Here is a 6,234-nt window from a genome sequence, read left to right as displayed (position 1 = left end):
TCCTCTGAACCCTCTCAAGGTTATCTACATCCCTCTTGAAGTGTGGTGCCCAAAACTGGATGCAGTACTCCATCTGTGGCTTCACCAATGCCACGTAGAGGGGAATTATCATTTCCTTAGACCTGCTTGTGATACTCCTGCTGATGAAAGAGTGCGGTTAGACCTGCTTATTACCTCATCACACTGGTTGGTCATGTTCATTTTTGTGTCAACCAGGACTCTGAGATCCCTTTCCACTGCTGTGGTGCTCAGAATGGTACCCCCAGTCTATAGGTGTGTTGGAGATTCTTTCTCCCCAGGTGCAGCACCTTGCATTTATCTTTGTTGAATTGCATCCTATTCTGATCTATCCACTTCCCCAGTCTGTCCAAGTCTGCCTGAATTTGCTCCCTGCCCTCCAACATGTTTACTATGCCCCATAGTTTAGTGTCATCTGTGAATTTGGACAAGGTGCTTTCAACACCTTCATCCAAATCGCTCCACCTTGCACTTGTCAGTGTTGAAGGTATTAAACAGTACTGGTCAAAGGACAGAGCCTTGGGGGACACCACTGCCTACATCCCTCCAGGGAGAAACTGACCCATCCACCACCACTCTCTGGGTGTGTCCCATAAGCCAGTTTTGAACCCACCTTACTGTGAAAAAATCCACATTACAGCTACTCAGTTTGCTCATAAGAATTGGGTGCAACACTGTGTCAAAAGCCTTTTTAAAATCCAGGTAAATAATATCTACTTCCTCCCCTGCATCTAAGCACTTTGTGACCTAGTCATAAAAAGAGACCGGGTTAGTCAGGCAGGATCTGTCTACTATAAACCCATACTGGTTGCCCCTCACCATTGTGTTACCCACTGGGCCTCTGCAAATGTGATTCTTTATGATTTTTCTAAGGTCTTGCCAAGAATAGAGGTGAAGCTAACTGGCCTATAATTACCCAGGTCCTCCTTCCTCCCCTTCTTGAAGATAGGGACCATGTTGGCCCTTTTCCAGTCTTCTGGGGCCTGGCCCAAGTGCCACAAGCACTCAGACAGCTGCGCCAGTGGTTTTGCTATGTCATCAGCCAGTTCCTTTAGTACCTTGGATGAAGATCGTTGGGGCCTGCCGACTTAAATACATCCAACCCTTCCAAGTGCCCCTTCACTAGGTAACTGTTGGTGGACTGGTATTACTCTCACTTCAGACTAAAGACTCACTGGGAGGTGCATTTGTGTCTGTGTCCAGGAAAATAGAAGCAAATAAATTCTTTAAGAGCTCCACCTTTTCCATCCTATCAGTTACGAGTGCCCTAGTCCATTCTGTAGTGGCATTATGTTACCCTGTGTCTTCTTCCTGCTCCCTATGTATTTAAAGAAGGACTTTTTGTTATCCTAAATCTTTGTTGCCGACTGGAGTTCTGTATCAGCTTTGGCCTTTCTCACTGCGTCCCTGCAAGTGCGAGCCAAGTAGGTTTACTCCTCCTTGGTGGCTGCCCCCTGCTTCCACAACCTGTAGGCCCCTTTTTCTCTGAAGGCTGTCCTGGATTTCCTTGCTCAGCCAAGAAGGTTTTTTGACTCTCTTGCCTCCCTTTGTGTGTACTGGGATGGTAGTCCTCTGTGCCTGTAGGATCAGTTCCTTGAGGAACTCCCACCCTTCTTGGACCCCCATCTCACAGATGTGATTAGCCCTCAGTTCCACCCTCAGCAGTCTCCTGAACTTATTGAAGATGGCCTTCCAGAAATCTAGCACTACTGCCTTACTATTTGTCTTTCCCACTTTACGCTGGATAGTGAATCCTATCAACTCGTGGTCACTATCCCCTAGGTTGCCTTGTACCTGTAGCTCCCCCACCAAGTCCTCCCCTGAGGCCATCACCAAGTCAAGTGCCTGAGAAGGAACTCTGCCTTAATTCTCACCTCTTCCTCACCACCTTGGTTCAAGATATTTGAACTTAACCAGGTGTGAATGCCAGGGCTTTGTCGACCTGAGCCTTTAAAACCTCCAAGGACAGAGATTCCACCACCTCGCTAAGTAACCTGTTCCAGTGCTTTGCCACCCTCCTACTGAGAAGGCTTTTCCTAATATCCAACCTAAACTTCCCTTGCTGTAACTTGAGACCATTGCTCCTTGTTTTGCCATCTGCCACCACTGAGAACAGTCCAGCTCCATCCTTTTTGGAACTACTGTTCCAATAGTTAAAGACTGCTATCAAATCCCTCCCCCCCATCTTCTCTGCTGCAGACTAAATAAGTCCATTTCATAGTTTTATAGTTTCATAGTTGGTAGGGTTGGAGAAGGGACCTGAGCAGATCATCTAGTCCGACCCCCTGCCATTGCATGAAAAAGTACTGGGGTCAAACAACCCCAGCAAGGTGTTCATCTAACTCCTCTTAAATACCCCCAGGGTAGGATCCAGCACCACTTTGCTTGGAAGTTGGTTCCAGATCCTAGCCACCCTGACAGTGAAATAGCACCTCCTGATGTCTAGTCTGAATCTATCCTCTGCCAGCTTGTGACTGTTATTTCTAGTCATTTCTGGTAGTGCTCAGGGGAACAGGGACTCCCCCAATGCCTGCTGGTCCCCTCTGACTAGTTTGTAACAGGCCACTAGATCCCCCCTCAGCCTTCTCTTGTGGAGGTTGAACAGATTCAGGTCCTGTAGCCTCTCCTCGTAGGGCCTGCTGCCCCCTGATCATGCGAGTGGACCTCCTCTGGACCCTTTCCATGTTGTCCACGTCCCTCTTGAAGTGCGGCACCCAGAACTGGACGCAGTACTCCAGCTGTGGCCTGACCAGTGCTGCATAGAGGGGGAGGATCACCTCCTTGGACCTGCTCGAGATGCATCTGTGGATGCATGATAAGGTATGGTTGGCCTTCCTGACTGTTCTGGGTCATGTGCATGCATGCAGCCACACACAGGCACATGGTGCCCCCTGCCTCCCATTCCTGGCAGTTCCAAGCAGCCCCTTGCAGGCTAGAATGCTGCCTGCCTATAAGGGGAAACCCACCGTTACCCATGGAAACCCAGGCACCAGGGGGCCCCTGATTGGCAGAGGCCCCTGGGCTCAGACCCTGCTGGCCAGTGTTTTAATCCACCTGTGCTAAAAGGGGGCTTCCTGTGGTGCCAAAGAAATGCTGTGGGGAAGCGCTAGCACAAGCTTTGGAAATTTAGGATTGATTTTTAATTCCACCTAAAACAAGTTTTCTTGGAAACCATTAACAAGTTAAGACAGACCTCTATAATAATAATAAAGATTATTATTATCATCATTATTATTAGTATTAATAATAGTAATAATAATAATAAATTCCTTTTTTTAAAGTATATTACAAATGAAAACTGTTAAAATCATGACATGAGACTGCTCCAAGATACATTTGTTTTAGAACTCAAACCCTTCCAAAAACCCCTTTACTTCCCCCAGAGATATATATATACATACACACCCCCACACATATATATAGTATATGTAACTTACATGTAAATATATGTAATTATTGGTGTAATTATCTTTATTTAAAAGACTGTCTAGTTAAAGTGTACATTAATTCAATGAAAAAATATGGAGCGATTTAGTGAAAACAACTGTTTTTTAGGAATTGTATAATATATTTTACTAGCAATTATTTCACTGTTGTCTTTTTACTACTTTAACACTATTCATTTTTGCACTTTACGGGTCAGGTCTAACTTTGTAGACAGAATTGCTTAAGTGGTCTTTTCTAACATGCTAGAATTGTCTCCAAATCTAATGAATCTCAAAAAAATCTAAATTTACAACAATGTTATTATAATTCAGGTACTAAAACCCTGGAATATTATAATACATTAAGCAGAATCAGATTGACAAGGGTATATTTTATTGCAAATAATTATAGATATAGATATCTTAGAGACCTTTGCAACAATCCTTATTTAGACAAGATTTCCATATTAAATGCTGAGTTCTACCATCCTTAATAATATAATCAGTTTAGCTTCAAAACTAATTAATGCTGTCAGTGAGGAATGTAGAATTGAGTTCAAACGCAAAGGGTATCCATCTGAATTTTTTGAAAATGTTAAATCTTATAAATATGGATGTATATTCAGGAGCATTTCTTTAAAAAAGGCCTCTCAGAGCTGCTCTAATTAAAGCGCTGCCCCCCACACCTCTGGAGCAGGTGTGAAAGTACCCTAAAGATCCAAGGAAAGTTGTGGCTTTTCTGTGTTTATTTAAGTTGCTGTATCTTAAAATAAGGAAAAGAATCCACTGTTTCCAATCCCCAATTAATGATAGCTTAAATGATACAAGTCTTTAAAATTACTAGAATAAATGGGGACAAATTGTTTATGATGAATACTAAATTCAACTGAGCTCTCATCTACATATGACACTTAAGGCATGATTAACAGTTAAATTGTGCCTCAGGTTGTGATTGAGCCACACATTCAATCTATTGATGGTGTGATAAAACAAGCAATAAGCCACAAAGTTATTTCACAAAAGAGGTATAACAACTTTGTTCTTATCACAGCATTAAGTGAACAAATGGCCAGGTGCTCCTCTATGGCTGGGAGCCCCATCAACTGAGGGGCTTTCAGTCACCGTAGTGCACCACCGACTGCCAGCCCCACAGCTGATGAGGCTTACAGCGGAGGCAGCAGGGTATGCTGTCCCAACTATGAGCCCCATCAGCTGTGGTGCTCACAGCAGCAGAAGGTGACACAGGGGGAACTTGAGATTGTGATCCCGGCTCCCCTTGTACTGGCAATAAAGCATGTTTAGATCTGATGCTGGATCCTACAATCACGCCTCCTGCAAGGCACATGCTCCTATCACGCCTTTGCTTGAACACCTAAAGGAGCCATAATTGATTCTTATTTATTTATTTTTTGTTGAATTGTAAGCCATCAGGTTGAGTCTTGAATGCATCCGTTCTTCAAAATTTATTTGATGAGTAGCTTTTTCTGAATATAACTATTAATCTAACTCTGTTTGAAAGCAGTTTATTGTAATTGTGGCTACTTGCGGACATTAAAAAAAAAGCATTTTACTGGAAAAAGCAGCACGTTACTTCAACCCAGCTCTGAAGTGTATGTAAAGATCAGGCATTTCAGTGGTACGTCTTGGCACTTTTAGCTAAAGCTGATTTAATCAGGTATTAGATAAAACCACCCACTAACACTACCGATCTTTACAGATGTTGGGTGAGCTGGATTGAAGTAAAGTGCTGACTCTTGCTTGAGCATGCACAGGAATCACCAATTTTTTCCACTTTATATCTCCAAGCACCCTGTGCACTGTTCCTGTTATTGGTTGTTCTTATTGAATGAGTCACACAACATATTTCTCTTCCTTGATTTCATGACAGCAACTCTTAGAACAGGTTTTACTTGGAGATAACAAATATCAAAGTTACTTTCTATGAAGCTACTTTCCATGAACACTGAAATATTGCAGTTTCAGCAAATATTCTGCCAATAAAATATAAACATGGGTGTACAACAAATAAAGGGGCAAATGTCCCATAATATGAGCTCAATTAGTTTTACATGTTGCAAAACCTCATCATTTATGAAGCTAACCACGTGCAGAATATGATGAGATAACACCAAATGTTATAATTAATTGTAAGATAGAAGAGAGCTCATGTCCACAAGAAGGGATCTATTTTTGGTCTTTTATGTACTATTTTTAGGGATAACATTTGTGACATTGACATAATAAAAATGGCAGTGGCAATATTTTGAGCTTAATAACCTTCTGAAACCTTTGACCTAGCTTTAGGCTTTGAAACTTCTATTTTGGAAATACACTGGTGATTCATGTGTCCATTGAGAGACTGGAATATGCTGGTGCAAGTCCTAGCTATGCACAAACTTGAATCCTGGCCTCACTGAAGCCAGTGGTAGTTTTGCCAAGCACACTTAGGATTTCCTGTTGAAAATAAACTCAGTATTTATAGCTTTGTGGATAGCTAAGTGTTGCCCTATGGGGTCAGGCCAACTCTCAGGATCTCAATATTGCGCTGTTAGACAGGAGGGTGTGACACAATTGCACATATACAAACACACAAACAATTAGGTGCATACACACACACACACACTACCAACTCAGGCGCACACACATCCAAACTAGCCTAGGCACATGCATATCTATCACCAATTCAAGCACATACACACCAAAAATTAGACAACTATCACTTGTCAATACCCACATACCCCGTACACATACACAGATCACTAATTCATATACCATGGACACATATACATTT

The sequence above is a fragment of the Gavialis gangeticus genome, unplaced genomic scaffold, assembly GCF_001723915.1.
Source record: "Gavialis gangeticus isolate Ggan-Ray unplaced genomic scaffold, GavGan_comp1, whole genome shotgun sequence".
NCBI lineage: Eukaryota > Metazoa > Chordata > Crocodylia > Gavialidae > Gavialis > Gavialis gangeticus.
The sequence above is the reverse complement of the archived record's forward strand: the minus strand, read 5'-3'. Positions refer to the sequence as shown.